Here is a 22,184-nt window from a genome sequence, read left to right as displayed (position 1 = left end):
TTCAAATAGAAATGAATAAATAAGATGTTAACTAGATATTAAAATAGGAATTACTTACTGATCAGGAGTAGAGAACACAAGTTGAAGATACCAGGATACTTCTCCAATTTCTATCATGACGTGGGAACATCTGTGATGCCACATCCCATTTAAATGAGACATTCGAAAGATGAGCATGATCTTGATGGATTGGTAAGTAGCTATGTATGGCAAACAATACAAAGCATTCAGTTTTTATTAGCTAGTTTTGCCTCTTGTAGATGAAAGTGTCTGTAAGCATTTATATGAAGAAACATTGTTGCATTTATGAGCCTGGGCTCAGGTCTTAGGACACCCATTAATGGAAACAGAGTATTTGTGGAATTAGCAAGCAGAAAATAACTTTTAGTGAAAATATGAGACACAAGTATAGAAAGGACTAGAATAGGAGAGTAGTTCAGACTCTTAGATGGCCTGTGCTTTAGAATGGATTCAATGACTGGTGGAATGGCTTAAGTGGTAGAGCGCCTGCCTAGCAAATGTGAGGCCTTGAGTTTAAACCTCAGTGCCAGAAAAAAAAAAAAAAAAAAAAGAAAAGAAAAAAGAAAAAAGAATGGATACACATAAGATTTTAGGGGTAAATAAAATTTGAAATGTAATTATTGAAGAAAATAGTAAGTCAGAATTTAATGTTTTCAATCCTTACAGAGAGGAAATGGTTTTGAATGAAGAGTAAAGCCACAACAGATTAAGATAAAGTGAGAACGATCCATTGTTTTTGACTTAGAATGACCAGACATTTGTGAATTCAAAAGTAATGTGTACTGAGGAAGTGAAAAGAAAATATTCAGATCAAGAATGTGAGTCTGAAAATCAAAAGTGATAGAAACAGTAGAAATGGTTACCTATTTGTATGCAGAGAGAAAAGAAACTAATGCTAATTGAAGATAAAGGCATTGAAGCTATATAATGAAAAATTCACGAAACTAAGCATAACGAAGGCCAGGAAGGTGTCATTTCACTCTAGCATTTGAGAATCATCTTTGAGGTGAAGTATCAGTGTCTTTTTTGATTTGCATTTCCTTTATGGCAATATATGTTGCTAATTTCTTCATGTGTTGTTGACCATTTGTAGTTCTTCTTTTGAGAAACGTTCATTTGTCCATTATTCATTGGGTTATTGATTCTTGGCAGTGTTACTTTATTGAACTGCCTGTATATTCTTGTTATTAATCCCTTGTTAGATGTATAGATGGCAAATATTTTCTTCCATTTTAAGGCTGTCTCTTCAGTTTAGTGATTGTTTCCTTTATTGTGCAGAAGCTTTTTAGTTTGAATGCAGTCCCTTTTGGAGTTCAAGTGCAGAAGTCATTGCCTGGGCCTACATGTTCCAGTGTTTTCCTTATTCTTTCTTTTAGTAGTTTCACAGTTTTAGCTATTACATTAAGATCTTCAATCTATTTGAATTAATACTAGTACAAGGTGATAAACATGGATCTAGTTTCAGTCTTCTACACCTAGATATCTTGTTTTCCCTGCACTATTTGTTGAAGAGGCTATTTTTCCTTCAGTGCATGATTTGGGATCCTTACTCACTTCAGTCAGAATGGCTATCATTAATAACAGACAAGACCAGATGTTGGCAAAGATGTGCAGAAAAAGGAAACCTTATCCACTGTTGGTGGTAGTGTAAATGAATGCAATCACTATGGAAAGCACTATGGAGAGTTCTCAAAAGACTGAAAATAGACTTACTATATGATCCAGCATCACCATTCCTGGGCATGTATCTGAAGGGGAGTAAGCCAGGATACAAAAGAGACACCTGTATACCAATGTTTTTGCAGCACTCTCCACAATAGCCAAACTTTGGAAACAACCTTTGGAGGATATCCTACAACTGATAAATGGATTGAGAAAATGTGGTATATATACACAATAGAATATTATTCAGCCATACAGAAGAATGAAGTTACGTTGTTTTCAGGTAAGTGGATGGAACTGGACACTGTCATATTAACTTGGAGTAAGCCAAGTTCAGGACAAAGGTTGTATGTTTTCCCTCATTTGTGGAAGTTAAACCTGAAAGATAAGTGTATACATAAATAGAGGTATGATCATATAGACATATACATATATACAATATGCCCTTAAAACATAGGAAGGAAGGTATTATAGTCCTTTTAGAGGTAAGAAGGCTATGACAAATGGACAGGTGAAAGAGGGGGAATATGTACAATGTACTTTGTATATGTGTATGAAAGTAGAACAATGAAACCTAATGAAATTGTTTTAATAAGGGGAAGGGGGTGAAAGAGAATGATAAAAGAGGTAAATCTAATTAAGATACATTGTAAGCACATATCTAAATTTCACAATGAAAGCCCCTATAAAACTAATATGTACTTGAACAAATGAATGAATGAAAAAACTATTCCAGTTATAATGAAGAAATGGCCATGAGAATCTTTAACAAGTTGAGTGGAAATTAAGTATGTTAGTATTTGAAAAAGAAGGGACTTTGAGATGGGTGTGTTGAGTGCATTCTACCAAGATAATGAAAATGCCCGAGAAGTAAATAAAATGACACATGTAAAAGTTTGTAGGTATGAATCAAATGACTTCTTAAATATAATAAAAAGACTTTCAAGTATTAAATCATTACAAATGTTAAATGTTGTACATTGTAAGAACTGTAGGAATGCTTATTAGTCTTCCATCAATATTTGGTTATAAACTGAAAAGAAAAATATAGAAATCAGAGAAAATTGTATCTATCCTTTCAAATTGGAGTGGAAAGAAAATAAATAAAAATGAAGTTGGAGGAATAAATGGTTTGCTTAAAGTTATGAATTTATTTAAACATTCAATAAACTGATATTTCCCAGATTTCACTCAAAAGTTATGCATTAAATGTGCCTGAGTAATTTTCATTGTATTTCTGATTTTACCCTGGAATTAGTGGATTTTGGCTAAAAGTGCATTGACTTTATCATGATTGTACTGTATCTCTTCTGTTAATTAAATATGCTTTGCTACTTTATTTTTGTACAGACATTCTAAAAAGATTGTGCAAGTTCTCAAAACAAATGCAAAGATTTTATGAGCTCAAAAGAAATTCCCTATGAGTATGCCAGCACATAATCCTTACATTTTACATCTTTTCCAATGTGTCTTACACCATTTTTGAAAATGCATATTGCATTTTAATAATATCTCTTGATTTTTTCAGTCAGGAGTAGAATATTAAAATTAAAAGTTTTATTGCGAATGACTACACAGACTGCTATGACAGTTTAAGAGTATTTTTTATTCAAGCTTATAATTATTTGACTTTTACCATTTAAATCACTACTGAGAAAATGGAGTGGAAGATTAAAAATCATCTGATACATTTATACTTTTTAAACAACAAATAAGTCATAGGATTCACAAGAAAGTTATACCTGTCTTCTTAATCGCAGGCTGGGTCCATGAATTATTCAGATGCTGAGTTTGATGCTGTCATTTAATGGTCATAGTCTACATTAGAGATTCGCACAAAAAGCCATAGGAAGTAAGGGTTCATATTCAATGAGGGTAGGATTATTTACTATGTAGCACTTATCCCTAAACTTCTTCCACTCCCTTACAACCACTTGGACAAACAAATTTATTGCACCTTCCTTTATTTGTTATATTGTGAGAATTTTAGTTCCAAGGACAATTCCAACATGTTATCAGTGATTGAAAACAAGTGGTTATAATGAAAGTAGATTTGAAATCTTCCGTCTAGCATTTATAGTTTTGAATGCTATAATTATGAAACCATCCGTGTGTGTGCTTTTATAACATATTATGGCAGAAGATTATATTCCAAGCAAAGATTATTCCCAGGATAATGGCTTCAATATGACTTTTCTTCTTTTCTCTCCACAGTATTCCAAAAATTGTAGGGTCTGGCTAAAAAGAAACCAATGAGGGATTAAAAAAAACCTCCATTCACTGAAAATAACCTCAGCACATATCTGTTGCTAGTAATATGCTGTTCCATATCTTTTCTTCATTTATAAAAATATTTGATGTGGAGAAAATAGGAAACATGGTAGTGGGGTAGTGGGGTAGTTGGTCCCAAGGCATATTCATTAAGCACATGCAATATACTTACTGTCATGGGGAGAAGGCATGGTTTGAGGCCCTTTATACATTAAACAATTTTTGCTATCATTTTTCAGATATTTAGTATGGTATTGAGCACTGTCAAACTGAAAGTGTAGTGGATCTACCTTAGGTTTGTTAGAGAACTCTCATTTCCTTAGAGACATTATGGAGAAAGTGGTTGGGTGAATATTAGAATTCTTTCTCACTAAATTTCCATGGGCACTGATCATTTATGTTAACTTTTTATTAACTAATGGGTTTAAAAGTGGAATTCAAAGACACAGTTAATAGTGAAACCATCTGGTAGAGAGCTGATTAACTCTCAGACAGGTTTCTAAATTCCCTGGTGCCCAAATGCTGAAAACCAGTATTTTGTTTGTCTTTTGGAGCTCATCCCTGAATATTTTTCTTTTGATAAAATTTTCTGGGAAAGAATGCAAAGGCAAATAGTTTAAAAAGAGGGAACAAGAAAAAGAAACTACCAGCTTACCAAATCACATTTGTCTGTGTGAGATTTTGGTGGCACAGATTCAGAACGCTTACTTTTAAGGATCCTTACATTTGTCTACAATATTTTTACATTGAGAATTTTCCTGTTTTGTTTAAGAAGATGGATGTGCAGTTGCTGCCTGTCTGCCTGTTTTGTTGCTGTTTGCTCTTCTTTGCACTAGTATACATTTTAATTGCTTCCAAATTCATATTAATAAACACATAAACCATGTGGTAGAGTTGAAAGAATTCCAAAACTGAAGAATGAAAACTTGGGTTAGAATTTCATTTCCACAAGTGGGAAAAGCCTATTGTTTCTTGTCTTCACCACAGATATTCTCTCCAGTTTCTCCCAAGAGCTCTCAGTTTTCTCTCTTCTTCCAGCTTTCCTCTTAGGTCATAACACTTGCAAACCCAGCATCCTGAGTATCCCCTGGTAGGCTGTGCCATCTGGTGTCATTAAGAACAAGGAAGCACTGTTCATTCGGGAGTACAATCAGACACTTTATGTTGCTGCAGCTGTCATCCCAGCACTGTGGCTTCCTGCCATCATGGCTGCAGGGGCTAACTTTGGCTCGGGGAGGACTGGCATCCCTAGAAGAGGATGGTGTCTTACACACAGAGACCTCCTCCTCCCCAACCCCCATCCCTTTCTCTGGACAGCTGGCTCCAACACTTGGCAGATGGATAGGCAATCAACACTGTTTCTCAGTTACAGAGATTATGATTCTTTAAGTTTTAGAAACCTTATCAAACATGACTTGATTTTTTATTCTTTATTCAGCTCAGCCATTGGTGAATGGCTCGTAAGGTGCATTGTGTGTTAACCATTCCCATGAAGAAACTTCAGCATTCTACCATGCCCTCAGGCCCAAAGACTCCAGAGTTGGCTTGCTCTTTGGGGTTGTCTTGCAGTTCAGTTATATAAAGAATGCCTAGCAACATGGTTTCATTAAAGAGCAAGAAGACATGAAGGTGATGCTTAAGGAGAATAGATAAATTCTCACCACCCAGGTAGTCATAGTCATTTTTGGGTTTCAAAGGGGTGCAGTAGGAGCTTCCACAGTGGATGTTCCACTTGTCAGTTGGTACAATATTGAGAATATGTGATAGTTTCTTTGACAAAACAATTTTTAAACAATAAAAACCTCCACAGAGATCTCTGCTTATGAACAATTAAGAGATTCTAGACTCTGTGCTATGACCTCCCTTTTAAAATAATATACAAATTCTGAATATTCTACAGTGTTACATTCCCTATGGAGAAACAGCACTTATGCAAGGCACTCAAGCCCCAGGTAGCTCTCGCACAGGATCTTCAAGTCCTTTGATTTCATAAAAGATGGCTGCATTATTCTGTAGTCTGTGGGATGATGTAATCGTGTGTCTCTCTGCTAAGCCATGATTGGAAATGAGGCCAGAGTCCCATGGCACTGGCACAGATATCCTGCATGTCTCATCAGAAGTCTGTCCCAATTCTGGAAATAAAAGTTACTACTAAGAAGTAGTGAAAAACACATATCTGAGAATCTATATCTGCTTATAAATAATGTTTTCATACATTGTGAATATCAGTTTTTTATGCATAATTGACATAAAGTGAGTCAGGTAAAAATTTGAAATTGCTTGATTTGTCAGGCAAGCATAGTTTTTTTATTCAATAGATTATAAATGGGATAAATTTTCACTTCTAGAATCTACAAATCAAATACTATTTGTCCACATGATCAGGTAAAAAAAACTCAGTATTTCTTTTCTTTTGTTCACTTTTTAAGGTGTGAAGCAATTAAGAAAGGAGATAAGTTCTGCTCTATGTCTAATCTCTGTCTATGAACTCTGAGGACGAATAACTTTCCTTAAAATGACAGAATAAGTAATTGGAAATGGAATTAAAGTTTTTACACTAAAACTGGGCAGAAATTAAAGTGCATTGGAATTCCTAGTGGTTTTGACAAATTCCAAGCCACGCTGCAAAGACTGCATTTCTCTGGAGAGGTTGGCTGCACAGTAGCTTCTGGCCTTTTTCTTCTTTTATTCTCCAAACCAAAAAGAAGATATTTCAACTAAAACAAATTACATTAACATGTAACTATTACTGAACAAAAAACTACCCACAATGTGCATTGAGAGAATTTGAAGAGCACTTAAAATTTCTGAGGTTGTTTTCCTTTATTTTGTGGCAGTCAAACGTAATGCATTTAATCATCACACTTTCATATACAACCAGAAGCTTTTCTTTTATACCCATTATTTACAAGTCTCATTTGGTTCTCAAAAATGAACTTTCTTTGCTAGTCAGTATTCTAGAATAGCTCCTTCTAGTAACTTTTTGAAAACAAAAGATGTATTTTTTCAGTTTTCTGTAAAGAAGTGGGTTCAGCAAGCAAAAGCACGCATGATTGGTTTAAAAATTTCAAAGTAGAAATTGTTCATTTGGATTCTGCCATACTAATAAAAAATTCCAAGTAATAGAAACCTAGTAATAATACCTTAAGCTACCAAGTAAGTGAATAAAATTTTAAGCGAACAATTTTTAAAAATCAGAAGTCAATAGGTGTTTCTCTGGAACATAACTGCAGGAATGTAGTCCAGATTCCTAGCACCAATTAGAGAGTATCCTCAGAGGAAAGAGCAATATTTTTATTTTTCTATGTAATTCTCTCTCTCATCTGTCTTCAAATAAAACAAATTCCTCTAATTCTCATGACAAGCAGAAAATGTTCATTCCATTGTTTTAAAATAATTCTTTCATGAAGCCAATCCAAATCCCAGCTACTCAGGAAGTAGAAATCAGGAAGATCACCGTTTAAGGCCAGTCTAGGCAACATGTTATTGAGACCACATCTCAACCAACAAGCTGGAAGTGGTGGTGCATGCCTGTCATCCCAACTGTAGCTGGGAGGATCGTGGTCTGAGGCTAGCCCCAAGCAAAAAACACTAGACCCTATCTGAATAAAAACACAGCAAAACAGGACTGGGGGGGTGTGTCTCAAATGGTAGAGCTCTTGCAGGCCCCAAGTTCAAACCAAAGTACCATCAAAAAACAAATAAAAAAGCCAATCTAGAGTAAAATAAAATACTTTAAATTACTTTATAATTCTCAGTAGGCGAAATATGATTGATTAAGTTAGGGCGGTGTCCTGCCCTGGACCCTTCAGAAGGCATAGCTATAGATCTGCACATGAACTCAACTGTGCTCTAGCATACAATCACTGTAAGTACTGACACAAAATGCTAATTTAGACTGTGAGGTCAGTTTGGAAGATCTGCTGTATACTAGTACCTGCATCTACTCCTCATCCCTCTTTGTGCTATCGATATTCCTTGTATATTAGCAAAAATATGATTGAGTGCATTCTCATTAACAGACAGATGGCTTATTCTTAGATGGGGAGCTGTGTCTAAAACCCCATGGTTATAATAAAAGAGGAACCAATGCATAACCAAGATGGTTAACGTTCTCTGGGCAATTTTATGTGTCAGGTACCATTATGCAAAGAGTTTCACCTACACTACCTCTTATAATTCAAAAAATAAAGGAACCTAATAGTTAGTGAGCTTTCAGAATGCCTAGATGGCTGTTAAGTAGCAGGGTTGGGCTTTGAATAAAATTAGTTTAATTCCAAGCCCAGATGTATAAGCCCTATGCAATAGTGTCACAAAGAATGTTAACATATATTTTTCATATAAACTTTATTTTTAATTTTCAATTATCATATTATTGTTGTGCTATTGGTACATTTACAAAAGTTCTTACAATATATCATAGTTGAATAACTATAATTCATAATTCTCCTTCATTGCCCTTCCCCCTGCTCCTGAAATAGTTGCAAAAGTTCTTTCCTTTCCATTTCATACATGAGTATATAATATTTCTACCACATTCAACCTCAGGTTATTTCATTTGACAGCTTCTCTGTTGGGAATATGACAATTTTATGATTAAATTGTGTACTGTTTCTTGATAATGGCTTCACCCAAACCTAGCCCCAAGGTAGTAAGGAGTTGCTTTGTTATAACCAAAAGATATAGTGGCAGGTGCCTTTCTTCAGAACCAGGCATTTTGACATGAAAACCATCCAAGCAGACAGTCTACTTCTATGCATTTCCAAACCTGTGATTTCATTAGAGTTAGAATCCTAAATTGATGGACATTGTTCTTCTGTTCCTTTTTCTTTGTAGGCAATAATCATAAACACCAGGTTCTTTAGAAGCTGGTGTTGATTGATTTCATTTAAAAGTAAGCTTTTGATTTTTGACCTTTCCATGAAAGTAGAATGTGAACAAAAATTTGAAAATTTGAAATTTATCTTTAGGTAAGAGCATACCTTATGTAAATTTTCATTATTGTTTTAAAATTTATCATTACAAATGATAAATGATATGTACAAAAAGTATATCACATATATATACATGTATTTTAAAGCATAGTTAAAATTTTTTAAATGCTTTGTTATATATCTATCATCTATCTGAAGAATTAGAAAAGGCTAGTTCTTAGGATCTCCACATGTTCTTAAATAATTGTCTTTCTACCACCTACTTCTTATTCATCCACCAGAAGATAACTACTATGCTGATCTTTGTGTTAATCACTCTTACCCTTTATAGATCTTTTTTATGTGTACTTAAAAATGCATTATCTACTTTTGTCTATTTTTGAAATATATAAATTAAAAATATGTTGCATACATTCATATTTGATTTTCCTTTTACCTAATATTTGTTTTGGGGATTTAGTCATATTGATGAATACTGTTGTACTTCATTCGCTTTGTTGTGTAATAGTGTAGTGTATGGTTGCATGGAGCCATTGTATTCTGGGTTCTGGGTGGATTTTGATCTATTTTATTGTTTTCTTGTTATGAGCAATGATTCTGTGAACAAATATGCATATAAATATTCATATAAGCATTTGTGTTAGATTTCTATGGTTAATTAGGAAGTCGAAGATCATGTTATTGTTATCAGTTAAGAACGATTTTGTTCTACCTGGACTGCATGATTTAAAATTTGCTTTAGCAAGAGTTTGCTGCTATTACAAAAATCACTATATATTTGCATGATTGTTTTTAGTTTTAGTTTACTCTCATTGCAAGATGGCTTGATTGGATCTAGAATCCTAGATTGAAATTACTTTCACTTAGTTTATTTAAGAGTGTATCTTATTTCAGTCTTTTCTGTTTTTGTGATTTTCAAGTCAGTCCTTAAATCTAATGTTTATGTTTGCCCATGGTCCATTCTTTGTTCTGTGGCTTCTGGAGATAGTCTTTTATTGTCATACTCATTTTTATTAAGATGTGTGTACTATGCATTAATTTTGTTTATTTTGATCAAGTACTTTGAGTTTTCTGAATGTGAATTTGTTGCCAATATTTCTGAAAAATTCCTTAGTAATTACTTCCATTTTATTTATTTATTTATTTATCTGTCAGTACTGTGGGTTGAACTCCATATCTCATGCTTGCTGAACCCACAACCCTGTTTGAGATAGTATCTCACTTTATGCCCTGTCAGGCGTGGACCTCAATTCTCCTATTTATGCTTCCCCCTCTAGCTGTAATAACAGGCACCCGCCACTGCAGGCAGCCATTGGTTGAGATGGGATCTTCTGGACTTCTTGTTTGGGCTGGCCTTGAACACTGATCTTCCTGATCTCTGCTTCCCAAGTAGTGAGGATTATAGTCTCGAGCCACTGCACTCAATTACCTTTAAGTGTTCTCTTCTATGTTTTCTCGATGATCCAATTTGAAAACTTCACATATATCATACATTAGAATTTGTTAATTGATTAATCTGTCCTCATGTTTCCCAGATTTATTTTACTAAAATCATTTTGTTTCTTTTCTCTTTATCTGCAATATGAAGAACATCAATGCATCTGTATTTTTATGCACTTTATCATCTATTGGTCTAGGTGTTCATTCTCTTTTTATTACAAATATCATTTTTAAATTTCTTGGAAGTTTTGATTTAGTTATCTTTCAAACCAATTTGCTTTGAATAGTATTTTGATCCCTTCTTATATTTGGTAACTTAAAAAAATTATTTAGTCCCTTCTTTCTTTCCTGTTTCTGATAATACTAATAATTTTGATATTTGGGAGTCTGAATCTGCTGTTGGTTAATTCGGTATTTCTGTACTATGGTGAATTCTTTTTTGTAAATTGTGTAATCTTTGATCATGAGTTGATCATTTTCTTTGGACTTTATCTATACTGGTATCGATATTCATTAAGAACAGGTTTGCATTTGGTTTTACAATCACTTGTGTGCACTGCATACCTGGGGCTATTTTAACATTCAAATGTAGGCTTGAAATTCTGTAGCTTTCATAGTTGATGTGAATTCACCATGTAAACCCATGGGTTATCATGCTTGATTATTCTCTGACGACATAGTTTCCCCACCATAAAACAGCAAGACTAAGGTCTGAAGTAAGGTGGGACACTTCAAGTACAATATTTAAAAATCCACTGGAAGTATTCTGAGGTATCTCACTTTAAGAGCAGTAATTTGCTTGCCTTGACCAATTGACACAGATAAGTCACTCTAATATCTTCCAATATACCCAAAGAGTGTCTTGCATTTTATTTTTCTGCTCTCTTTGCCCCATGCATTATGAAAACAAAAATTGAGTGTTTCCAAAGTTGCACTCTAAATGCATGCCTGGTTTAATATGTTGTTTTTGTTCAAGGCTATTCTAATTCCTTTAATTTTGGCTTTACAGATTCTTCCATGTAGGACAATTTAACATTATTTTCAAAATAATATTTTAACCATTATTCCAGTTATTTCCTTTAGAATTTCCTTTCAGGCTCTCTAGTGTGCCATATTTGCAAAAACATATATCACATTTTTTCTGAGTGAAAGTTTTTTGATAACTGTGTTGTTAAAGTCATCCTTAAAGCATTAAAGATAAACATTATTAAATATTGTGACATGATTAGAAAAATGGTGAACTTCTTACAATAAAAGAAATAGACTGAACAATTTATTTTTTGCACAATGATCTTACAAACAAAATCATTGTCTATATGGATAAAACTTAACTACTTTCAAAAATATTCTTAAAAATAACAGAGTAAATATGAAACATCAGTCTGCTCTAAGATTGACAAAAATAATTCTATTTACCACTGAATATAGGTACAATTTAAAAGTGAATTTGGAAACCAAAATTAATATTTACTAGAAAAAATATGTGGAGGGGTAATGCATGAGACTGTACCAACTCCAGATGCCCTAAATTTTGGGGCAACATCTTTTTCATTCTTTGTTTATTTTCACATCCCTGTAATAAACTAATTTTGCCAAGTTGCCTGGAAGAGTAAGAAAGCTTTTATAAAGTAAATAATTTCCTCCATTATTTGTATTATGTCATTTGCTAACAAGATATTGGTGTTCTAATGTTCTAATGTTCTTGTGACTATGGACTAACAAATCTTGTTCTACAATGTAAATCTTGAATTATTGATATTTTGACATTTAAGAGAAGCTAATATTTCAAACATGTGAAACTACTGACCCGGGTTGCCTAATTAAAAATAAATATACTATACCAATGAGTACTAACATAGCTTCAAAAGTTTTTTAAACCATTACAAAACATTGGAAATATGAAAATCGATTTCATTATTTGTCCAAATGCAAAAATAGATGCACTTTTACTGGTAATGTTTTTCTATGATGTATGCTCACAAGTACATGTGTCTTTAACTTGATTAGGGAATAAACTTCTACTGTGTCTCCTTTAAAGAAAGAGCCCTGAGTTAAATGGCCATCAAAAGGTTTTCTCAGCTAATATGTTAGGCACAAATATTGCAAAAGGCCATCAGTCTCCAGATTAAAAATCGTCTCCGTGAAGAATCCACGAGGCTCATCCTGTGGCCTGTTTTAGAGCAAAGAACAGGTGAAAGGACTTCATTTCTGACTGTTTGGTGCCTTGTTATTATTTTTATGAATAGTCAGTGCCTCAGGAACTCTACAGGGATCCAAGCCTTTCCTTGAGCCCAATCAAAGGATTAGTGTGATTCAGGCAGAGATTGAATCGGCGTGGAAAATTGTCCATGCTGAGTTCTATTAGAAGGTGCTGCTGAGTGAGATTTGTTACTAATCACAAAGCAAAATTACAGTGTCTAGAAATGGGAAACCAGTAAACAAAATAATAAAAGTCATTTTAATTATTCAATGACAATGTTATAAATGATATGCCATTTGTTAGTGCCACAGTGAAATACTAAAAATAAAAAAATCCATATGATCCATTCACTATAATTTAATTTTACATAATAAATTATTTTAATGATTTTTAAAAATGTGACTAATGATCAACTTACTAAATCCCTTAAGTCACCAGTATCTATCTTTTCATACAGGTGTGCCATTTTTATTAGCCAGTGCTTTGTTTTGACTAAAAAATTCTGAAAATGCTGAAAGGATTTCTTTCTATAGTCCAAATTATCAGTGCCTAATGGTGTTAAGTGATGAATTGCTCCAATTTTAACAGAACAATCAGGGCCTAGTGTTTTCATTGTCCTGATCTGCACACTTCCTATCCACGCTATTGTTGTGGTGATTAGCCAGCATTATTTGTAAAGACCTTGTAAATTCTAAGTCAGATTTAACAGGTGATTCTTCCTTGTTATTTGAAAACCAAACATGTTTGATAATTTTTCAAGCTTGCAGAAACTATTGAAATGTCAATATCATTTTGCTAAAAGAATGATGAGCTGCTTCTCTCCGTAAAATTGGATGCAAAATAATGGCCTCACTCCTAATATTTTTGAGAGCTGGCCAAATACTCATATTGTCTGCTAATATCTGTTCATAGTTAAATCTATTTATTTTTAAAAATGTAATCTAACTGTCTACTATCCATCTACCCATATATCCATTCATCTGTCATTTATCATTCTTGTTATGCTTCTGAAAAAAAAAAAAACCTTTTACCATGGGTATTATTTTTCAGCAAACAGAATAATTATTAGTGAAAATGACATAATAGTGCTTAATACTTGATATGTTTTCTGTGATGCACAGAAAATGATCATTAGGAATATAGCTATGTTTTTAAAGCTTTAATACTTAACCAAAAACCTCCTTAAGATAAATATGACCAATTCTCCTCTTAATAGTCTAGCAAACACATGTTAAATGTTTATTCCATGTCAGGCACCAGTGACTCACACTTGTAATCCTAGTTACCCAGGAAGCAGAGATCAGGAGGATCGTGGTTCAAAGCCAGCCTGGGGAAATAGTTCATGAGACCCTATCTCGAAAAAAATCATCACAAAAAAGAGCTGGTGGAATGGCTCAAGGTGTAGACCTTGAGTTCAAGCCCCAATATCACAAAAAATAATACATAAATAAAAAAGAATAAAACAATCAATAAATACTCAAAGTAATACACTAAAGAAATCTTATTTTTCATTACAACTGGGTGATTCATTGTCTGAGAGAAAATTTTAGCATAAAGTGATTCAATATTATAGCATTTAATTTGATAACTACGGGATGAATTCAGTACCTTCTCCTTGGAAGGTATTTTAGAATGAAGAATGTCAAGCGATAGCTGTTACATACTCTTAAATACCTCTAAAATATTATATTACATTGTCAATCTAAGATATCTGTTTTTGGTAGATATAATATCACAGTGATGATGTTTAGTGTTACCATTGGCTGACAAGTGTATGCTTTTTCTTTTTGTGTTTCTAAATCTTAAAAAGATAGCAGTTGTTTTTTCCTATCCTCTTGAAAATTCTTAAGAAAGATATTATGCAAGGAGAACTGAATTTACAAATGTTGTTCATAAAGAAAAAAAGAATAATTGTGTCATTATTATCCAATGCATATTTTATAATTGTATCACTATCATTCTGAGGCACTAAATAGTATTGACATTATTGATTCACCAGGTAACATACATCAAATTTTCTTTTACACAAGAGGGGGACGATGCTACAAAGCAGAGAAGTGATACTTAAGAGGATAATTACAGAAAATAGGTATATTCAGTGAGAAAATATGGCAAACAAAAATGTGAACATTGAAGAGGAAGAAGGAAGAAATTTGGTGTGTTTAATTGCAATTGTTACAAATTAAAACATAAAACCTTAGAAAACGATATACAAATTAAATACTGGTAATGAAAGAATGGCAATGCCTAGATGTTCTGTCTTTGTTAGACTGTAATAAAGTGTTTCCCTTAGATTATTTTAATATTTGCTTCAAACATTTAAAACACATACACTTGCTTCAAACATTTAAAAAAGTTTATGAATTCATATAAATCTCTATCTGTTATAAATTGTTCTTTGAATTGTCTTTATAACACTAAGAATAATGGTGTAGAGGCAGTGTGATATTTTAATAGCTGAAAAAACATACAACATTGTTCATAATAGCAAACACTGAGATGACCCTCATTAGGTGCTGCAGAATTCTAAGCAGTGGATGTGAATTACTCATTAAATAATTACTACATCTTTCCTCATTTTGCAAACACTGAGATGTTAGATAACTTGTTCAGGATTACATTACTCATACCTAGGAAAGCTTGTATTATAATCAGGGCAGTCCAACTCAAATGGAAGTAGTGCATTTTTTAAAGTTGCTCAAAAAATCAGATTTATTGAAGTATAATTGACATACATTACTTGAATATATATAAGTGTTCATCACTTCCCAAGTTGTCCACATCCCTAAGTGTAATCCCTTCTTCTTGTTCATCACCAAATTTCCCCCATCTCAAACCCAGCAGGTACAATAAGATTTTTGCTACTTTGTAGAGTAAGTACAAAGTAACAAGTAAGTTATGGAACAAGTAAGTATGTACTCTTTTTGTCTTCTTTCAGTTTGTACAATTATTTTGAGATTTTTCCATTTATTTGCTAATTGTTGGATCACATTCATAATGTTCCTTTGAAATCAAATGTTCATTTCTTTCATTTTTGGGTCACACTGGCATTTGACCTCAGGGCCTGTGCTTGCTGGGCAAGAGCTCTACTACAAAGCTGGGATTACAGGCTTGATTGATCACACTTGGTTAAGTGTTCAATTCTTCATATTGATAGGTAGTATTTCATTGAACAGTCATTCTAGTGTTTATACATTCATTTGTTGAAGATACTTAGGGCTTCCCAGTTATTCACTAGTACAAATAAAGCTCCTATAAACATTCATACACAAGTCTTTGTTGTATACATACTGTTTCATTTTATTGCAAAAACAGCTGAAAGAGTGGCTAGATAATATAGTAAATATGTATTTAACATTTGGTGAATCTGCTAATCTTCCAAGGTGGTTATAAGGTTTTACTTTTCTACCAGAAGCATATGAAAGCCCCAGATTCTTCACATTCTTGCCAAAATTAGATCTGGTCAAGTCTTTTTAGTTTTAACTATTGTAATAGATGTGTAACAATATCTCCTTGTGCTTTTAACTTGGATTTCATAGTCACTAACAATGCTAAGTATTATTTCACATGATTTTTGTCAACAGAATGTCTATTTTGGTGAAGTGCCAAAACATTGCTCATTTGTAAATGATTTCTTATTGAATTTTGACAGTTCTCTATAGATTCTGGGTAAAAATTCTTTATAAGATATACTATTTGCAACTATGTTTTGTCAGGTGATAGTCTTAATTTTCATTCTGTCAAAAGTATGTTCAAAGACTGTACAATTTTCATTTTGATAAAACCAACTTATCAATTAATTCTTTATGGATTATGCTTTGAGTTTCACATAAGAAATCTTTGTTTAAACCAAGATAATTAGAATTTTTCACATGATTTTATTTCAAAGTTGGACTTTCTAAGTTACTTTTTATTGTTGTTAAGTTAATCTTTATTTTTTATATATTTTTATGAGGATATATTCATTATACAGGGGGGATTCATAGTGACAACTCCAATTAGACATATATTGTACATTACTTGCATTGTCCCAATCATCTCTCCCCCTCAAATGCTGCCCTGCCCCACATAAAGCAATTACAAGAGGATTCTTAGTTTTGTCTCATAGGTTTATGAAGTCCATCTGCCATATACCCTCACCTTAATCTCCTTCCTTCAACCTCCTCCCTCCCACGAGTAACCCAGTACCCCCACACACACAAAGAGTACCTATTTTATAGTCCTGTTTTTCATTAATATTTAAGTTGATGTTCAAAAGGATGTCTCAATATATTCCACTGAGGGTATACTTTACTTTGGACTATTCAACCCCTTCCATTACTCTCCCTTACTCCTTTACTTCCCATCCCCCATTTTTCAGCTGCTTTTAATACACATCCTTACATCCTCTACTTTCACATTTTATGTCATGTGCTATTACTGATGCTCTGTCATTCTCTTTTCCTTTCCCTCTATTCCTGAGTTCCGTTGAGTAGTTCCACTATTACAAACATGTTCTATATATGAGTTTGTATACGACCATGCTTGTTTTTGTGTATGTTTCTCTGTGGATCTATCTTCCACATATGAGAGAAATCATGGGGCCTTTGTGTTTCTGATCCTTACTTTTCTTAACATGATGTACTCCAATTATATCCAGTTACCTTCAAAGCACATGTGATTATGCCTTATGGCTGAGTAGTACTTCATTGTGTATGTGTACAGTATTTTTTTGACCCATTCATCAGTTGTAGGGCACCTGGGTTGTTTCCAAAGCTTGGCTATTGTGAAAAGTGCTGCAATGAAATTCCAGTACAGATGTCTCTACTGTATCCTCCTGTCTTATGTTCCTTTGGGTAGATGCCAGGAGTGGTATCAATGAATCATATGGCAGTTCTATCTTTTGTTTTTTGAGGAATTTCCATACTGCTTTCCATAGTGGTTGTACGAATTTGCATTCCCATCAGCAGTGTATAAGTGTTCCTGTTTCACCACATCCTCACCAGCATGTGTTGTTTTTAATGCCCGTGATTATGGCCATTCTAACTGGGGTGAGATGAAATTTAAGTGTTGTTTTGATTTGCATCTCTTTTATTTCCAGGGAAGAAGAACACTTCTTCTTGTATTTATTGGTCATTTTTCCCTCTCCAGTTGAGAATTCCCTGTTTAATTTATGTGCCCATTTCTTCACTGGTGTGTTGATTCTTTGGGGATTGAGTATTTTGAGTTCCCTATAGATTCTGGACATTAGTCCCTTATTGGATGAGTAGCTGACAAAGGTTTTCTCCCATTCTGTGGACTGTCTCTTGAGTCTGGTGACTGTTTCTTTTTCTGTGCAGAAGCTCCATAGTTTGATTTCAGTCCCATTTGCTCATTCTTTCTCTTAAATGCTGAGCCATTTGAATTCTGTTTAGGAAGTCATTCCCTATACCTATCTGTTCCAGTGTATTTCCTACTGCTTGCTGGAGTTGTTTCAGTTTCAGGTCTTATATTAAGGTCTTTGATCCACTTTGAGTTGATTTTGGTACAGGGTGAAAAACAGGGATCTAGTTTCAGTCTTCTACATGTGCATATCCAGTTTACTTAGCAGCATATGTTGAAGAGGTTGTCTTTTCTTCATTGTGTGTTTTGGACTCCTTTGTTGAAGATCAGTTGGCTATAAATGCATGGGTTTATGTCTGGATCTTCTATTCTGATCCATTGGTCTTCCTGTCTGTTTTTCTTGCCAGTACCATGTCCTTTTTATTGTTATGGCTCTGTAGTATAGTTTGAAGTCAGGTATTGTGATGCCAATAGCATTGGACTTTTTGCTCAAAATGCTTTGGCTATTCAAGGGCTTTGTGTTTCCATATGTATTTCAGGATTGATTTTTCTATTTCTGTTCAGAATGTCATTGAAATTATCATAGGGATTACATCACACATTCAGATTGCTTTTTGCAGTATGAAAATTTTCATGATGTTGATTCTGTCAATCCATGAGCATGGAAGGTCTTTCCATCTTCTGATGTCTTCTTCAATTTCTGTTTTTCAGTAGTTTATAGTTCTCATTAAAAGGGTCTTTGGTTTATTTCATTAAATTTATTCCAAGATCCTTTATTTTTGTTTTGAGGCTATTATAAATGGAATTGTTTCCCTCATTTCTTTCTCAGTCTGTACATTGTTGGTATGTAGGAATGTTACTGATTTCTGTGTTTTGATTCTTCTACATTGTTGAAAGAATTTAAGACTTCTAACAGTTTTTTGGTAGAATTTTTAGGGTGTGTTAGGTATAGGACCATGTCATCTGCAGATAGGGAGAGTTTGAGTTCTTCCTTCCCTATTCAAATTCCTTTTATTTCTTGCTCTTTTCTTATTGCTCTGGCTAGGAATTCCAAAACTATATTGAATGGTAGTGGAGAAAGAGAACAGCCCTTTTTCATTCCTGACTTTAATGGGAATGGTTTCAGTTGTTCTCCATTTAGTATGATATTCATTCTAGGTCTGTCATATATAGCCTTTATAATGTTGAGTGACATTTCTTCTATTCCTGGTTTCTTCAACACTTTTATCATGAAAGGGTGCTGGATTTTGTCAAAGGCTTTCTCTGCATCTATTGACAGGATCATGTGCTTTTTGTCCTTGCTTCTGTTCAAATGCTGTATTACATTTATGGATTTACATGTGTTGAACCATCTTTGCATCCTTGGAATGAAACCTGTTTGGTCTTGGTGTATGATCGTTTTGACGTGTTGTTGAATTCTGTTTGCCAGTATTTTGTTGAGAATCTTTGCATCTATTTTCATTAAATATATTGATCTATAATTCACTTTTCTGGTTGTGTCTTTATTGGGTTTTGGAATGAGTGTAATGCTGACTTGAAAGAATAAGTGTGGTAGTGTTCCTTCCCTTTCTATTCCCTGGAAAAATTTGAAGAGTACTGGTATTAGTTCTTCTTTATACATTTGGTAAAATTCAGCCATGAATCCATCAGGTCCTGGGATCTTCTTTGTAGGAAGGCTCTTTATTACTGCTTCAATTTCATTGCTTGCAATAGCACTATTAAGTTGTTAAATATTTTCTTGGTTCAATTTTCTTTGGTTATATGCATCTAGGAATTTATCTATTTTATCTAGATATTCCAGCTTACTTGTATGTAAGTTTTCAAAGTACTCTCTAATAATTCTCTGAATTTCTTTAGTATTTGTAGTTATGTTCCCTTTTTCATTTCTGATTTTATCAATTTGGGTCTTTTCTCTCCTCCATTTTGTCATGTTAGTTAAGGGTTTGTCAATCTGGTTAATCATACCAAAGAATGAACTTTTTGTTTCATTGATTTTTTTGTGTAGTTTTTTTGGTCTCTATCTCATTGATTTCAACCCTGATCTTTATTATTTTCTCCATTTGCTGTGGTTTTGTGTTTGGTTTTTCTTTTTCTTTTTTTTTTTTAGAATTTAAGGTGCATCATTAGATTGTTTATTTGAGAGGTCTCTGGCATAAATTGCTTTAGTTTTTCCTTGCTGTGGAAGGTTTTAATTTCTCCTTCAATTACGAAGGATAGTTTTGCTGATAGACTAGTCTAGGTTGACAGTTGCTTTCTTTCAGAGCCTGAATTATGTCTTTCCATGACTTTCTGTATTTAGAGTTTGAGTTGAAAAATCTGCTGTTATTCTAATGGGTTTGCCTTTATATGTGACTTGCCTTTTCACTTTTGCAGCTTTCAGTATTCTTTTTTTATACTGCATGCTGAGTGTTTTGATAATGATGTGTCTGGGGTGTTTCTGTTTTGGTCTTGACGGTTTGGTGTTCTGTATGCTTCCTGAACCTGGGTGACTCTCTCTTTCTCAATGTTAGGGAAGTATTCAGCTATTATTCTATTTAATAGGTTGTCAGTGCCTTTGGTTTGTATCTCCTCTCTTTCTTCTACAACCATGATTTGTAGGTTTGGTCATTTCATGGTGTCCCATATTTCTTGCATGTGCCATTCATATTTTCTTAGCATGCTTTCATGATCTTTCACTGTTTGGTCTGATTCCTCTACTTTGTTTTCCATTCCTGATACTCTATTTTCAACTTGCTCTATTCTGTTTTCCAAGCTTTCAATTGATTTTTTTAATTTGTTTATTTGAGATTGATTATTTTTCAGAGTTTCCATATCTTTGTTGATCTCCTTTCTCATATCCTACAGTCTTCTTAATTTCATTCATCTGTTTGTATTCTCTCTGAGCTCATTTAATTGTTTATTCACATCCTCTTTGAGATCAGATACTAGCTTTTTCTTTTTGAGCTCATTAATGATTTTTACTATTGTATTTTGGAATTCATTACTTGATATCTTTTCTTCTGTGTTTGTGTTTAGACCTTTAGTGGTGGAATTGGCTTTTGAGGGACAGAAGTTGTCTTGCTGTTTCAGTTTGCGTTGAGATTTATGCATCTGTAGTTTCTTTGGGTTAGGGCTTTAATCCCTTGTTCACCTGTGTTTGGGGTTTCGTGTTTTTTCTTCTGGAGTTAAAGCAGTTTTCCTCAGAGAGGAATATGCTGGAAACATTACCCTTGCAGGGTACTTGTGGTACGGATTACCTCTTTTCTTTCCTCAGTGAGGATGCTGAGGTTCCTGCTTTTTGATGGGGGAGTTAGGACTCTCCTGCAATCACAATGGGGAACACTGGGTCTCTGTGCACTATGGGAAGCAGGCCTCCTAACACCTGCAGTATAGCAGATCTCCCTTCATTGGAGAAGCTGGGGTTTGAGCTCTGGACAGGAGACATAAGACTCTCCTGTAGGGAGGTACAGTGGGAAGTTCAGGGCCTCTGTGCACCTTGGAAGGTAAACCTTCTGGCAGCTGCAGATTAGCAGAATGCCACTCAGTGTAGGATTGGGATCCATCTATTAGACAGGGGAGATCAGACTCTCCTGCAAGTAGTTGAAGTGGGGAGAGCTGTGCCTCTGAGCTTCTTGAGGATGCAGGCCTCTGGTGCCACCCACTGAGTAGTAGGTTACAGCTTTCCTCCTCTCGGTGGGGAATCTGGTATTCTTGCTCTTTAACAGAGAAGTGGGGGCTCTCACATGGTCAGGTGTGTTGGAAAGTATTGGGCGTTTTTGTGCCTTAGGGAAGCAGGTGTCCTGGCATCCACAATGTGGCAGGTTACCACTCAGTGGAGGAACTGGGTTCCTGCTCTTTGACAGAGCAGGGGGTCCACTCCTGAGGTAGGGCATGGTGAGCGCTGGGCCTCTGTGTTCTCTGTGTGTGTGGAAATTCCTGCAGAATAACAAGTGTGGATTCTGGGATTCACTTGTGAATGTCGTGGAGGGCTCCTGCCACTAAATAGCAAGTCGAGGGTGCCCCTGTAGCATAAAGCTTGTGGGTTTGAATCTTGCCCATAAGGCAGCAGAGGCCCTGGGATCTACTTGTACTGTGGTGTGGGCTTCCAGGAGCCACAGCAGCTGTTGCAGGCACAGGGGAACCAAGCCTTCGGGGAGCAGGAGTTTTGGGGCCTGCTTATGCAAAGGCACAAGTTTCCCAGGCATTTTAGGGTGAGGTGGAACAGGTTGTGTAACAAGGGGGAGCGTGGAGCTCCAAGTTCCTGTATGTGCCAGGAAGCAGAAATTACTGCCAAGTGCAGAGAAGTGGAGCCACTCAGAGACTTCAGGGTGAGGGATCAGGAGTGTTGAGCTGTGAGTTGTTCTTCTCATTCATCC

The sequence above is a fragment of the Castor canadensis genome, chromosome 1, assembly GCF_047511655.1.
Source record: "Castor canadensis chromosome 1, mCasCan1.hap1v2, whole genome shotgun sequence".
Classification (NCBI taxonomy): domain Eukaryota; kingdom Metazoa; phylum Chordata; class Mammalia; order Rodentia; family Castoridae; genus Castor; species Castor canadensis.
Note: the sequence above shows the minus strand (reverse complement) of the source record.